This window comes from Lathyrus oleraceus, chromosome 7 (assembly GCF_024323335.1).
Source record: "Lathyrus oleraceus cultivar Zhongwan6 chromosome 7, CAAS_Psat_ZW6_1.0, whole genome shotgun sequence".
Taxonomy (NCBI): domain Eukaryota; kingdom Viridiplantae; phylum Streptophyta; class Magnoliopsida; order Fabales; family Fabaceae; genus Lathyrus; species Lathyrus oleraceus.
This window is the reverse complement of record NC_066585.1, coordinates 61807019-61810000: the sequence shown is the minus strand read 5'-3', so window position 1 is coordinate 61810000 and position 2982 is coordinate 61807019.

Below are 2982 nucleotides of genomic sequence, written 5' to 3'. Positions count from 1 at the left end.
AGTCTACTCATGTTTCCGCCATACCCTGACCCTTGTAAAGGTGAAGACATATTGGCCATAGAATCAGAATATACTACCGGGGAATTGTGTAGATTCACCATTACTGAAGTTGGCATTCCAAATGGTTGTTCCCTTCCAGGCGGAGGCATGGTGAAATTTGTCACAAAAGGCCTAGAAGTGTTTCCCACAGGAGGGGGTGTCCCAACGGGCATTTGTTGTGCCCTAATGGACGAACTAGGCACACTTTGCGATATTGAAATCGCTGGCATTGACCCTGTTGACGAAGGTACAGCCTCTGACACAGGGACTGATCCTACATTGCCTCCTGTCGAAGAGACAGGGTTGGATACTGGGATGGCTTCATTTGGATTAGAATTATTTGGATTATTTGGCTGATTCACCATTTTCCTTACTCTTGTTCTTTTTGGTATTTCTACGTCGGATACGGCTAATTTACCGCTTCTCAGTCTCATGCAACGAAGAACAAACTTTGACTAACGATTATCTAAGTTTCTAGATTTCTGCACTGTCCCACTGGGCGTGCCAATTTGTTCGTTGTGAATTTTGGCGAACAACCTCTGGTTTACCAAAACTTGTAGAATTGGGTTACTTGCAGGATCAACCACACAAATCCTAGGACATATGCAGATCTAAATGACTTTGAAGATATCTGGAACAACTTTCATATCTTTCATTTTTGGTTCTCTAAATATTTTATGTCGAAAGATGTTGATTAAGACGTTTAAACAGATGTAAATTTGACAAGATAAGATAAATGGCACAAAATAACTGACGAAATGTAAAGTGTCGAAAAGAAAGTGCAGAAAGATAATTGACTGGAAAACGTAAAAGGAATTTGTAAAGAACTTTAAACTTTATAAAATAACTTTGAAATAATTGGTGTTTGTTTACACGTACATGTTCCAAATATGACTCTTTTCTTTCACACGGGTACTTTGAGTATTTTCAGGAATTTGGTACAAGTAAAAATTTCACCCCCTTTTCAGATAACAACTACCCTATTTATATACAAATAACATAACTGTTACTAACTACCAAATCCTAAAACTGTGACAAACGGTTCTCTTCTTTTCGCCAGATGCTTCCACGCGTCTTCTGCCAAACGTCACAACTCTTTAGAATTTGAAATTTACATTTTACGTCGAAATGACGTCTCTCTTCAGACTTTGTCGAATTGTCGAACTTCTACAATTTTGTCGAAGGGTCGAACAACACTTATCAACCAAAACTGTTTATCTCATGTCGTTATTTGTCGAAAGAACCATTCTGCACAACAAATCTCATGGCGTCGAAAACGCACGTATACACTTACCAAAAGGGTTCATTTCGTCGGTAGCAAGTCCAAGCCTAAGATTCATGGGTTTAAGGGAAAATTTTGGAAACAAGGAATCAATTTTCTTCCATTGCAATGAATTAGCTACATGACGAATTTTCCCATCACACACTTTTTCCTCTACATGTCATCTAGTATTCTTTGTGTCATTAATATTAACAAACAGTCTCTTGAACCTTGGCGGTAGGTAACACATCACCTTGGAAGGAACACCCTTGTTAGTTACGTTATCATCGCCATCAACATCATTGTCCTTATGCTTGTAGCGCGACTCCCCACACCTCAGACACTACTTCAAGTTCTCAAACTTTTTCCTATATAAGATGCAATCATTACGACATGCATGTATTTTGACATAATTCAAACTCATTGGACACAATATCTTCTAGGCCTCATAACTATGGTTCGGAAATGTGTTTCCTTCGAAAAACATTTCTTTCAAATAATTCAAGCAATTTAGTGAAACTTTTATCCGTCCACCCACCTCTTGCCTCAATATTAAATAATCTTAGCACATCTTACATTCTTGTAAAACTTTTACATCTCGGATACAACGAATCTTTCATATCTCTTTGCAAAGTATCTACCACGTTAGCTTTCTTGAAAATATCTACTCCAATATCACAAATCATGTCTTATAGAGTATCATTCATAAATTCATGATCTTCAACTGTATGTGACATAGCTCTCTTTTTTGTCACTTCACCGTGCGATACCCATTTCGTATAATTTTAAATAATTCAATCACAACCACAATGATTGAATATAACATCTCTTGTATGTTTTTTCATATTAAAGCATTTTTTACAAGGACACCAAAAAATCCCACTATTTTTAGAAAGGTTTTTTTTAGCGAAATCAAAAAATTGTATCACTCTATTCTTATACTCTTTACTTAAGCTATTGACTTTCATCCAACTACGATCCACAATCACATAAAGCTTGTGAAAATAAAATGAAAATAGTACACATCCAACAAAATAGTAAACAACAAGACATTCTCAAAATAATAACAACAACGACGACGACAACGACAACAACAATAACAATAACAAGAACAATAACAAACAACACCACCATCAATAATGGAGAGCTTGTACATATCTGAAATGTGATGAGAGACTTGTAAATTAAAGTGTTGGTTCGAGCTTCCTTCCTCCTTGGAGAAGAATATTGTTCTTTCATTTGCTAAGGCTAAAAAAGTGAATGAGCTAGACTTAATATTAACTCTGAGGCAATAAAAAATTTAGAGAATATTTATCTTGGTTTTACTAAAAACCGAGGTAACATATCCGACGTAAAATCTATAAAAAATAAAGGCGTCTTTTTTGGTTCCAAAAGGAATAAAAAATTAGAGAGTTTTTATCTCGGTTTATTTAAAAATAGAGGTATAATATCTAACGTAAAATCTATAAAAAAAATGCGTCTTTTGGGTTCTAAATAATATATAAAATTACAGGAGCTGAGAATCGAATCTCAAACGCTGAGCAACTATTTATGTCGGTTTTTGTAAAAACCGAGGGAAAATATTGTTTTTTTATAAAATAAAACATGACGCTCTCAGGACCTATACCCTCATTTTTTTTATTGTTCGAGGTGTAAGCTTCGTCATAAAAAAACGTTACTTA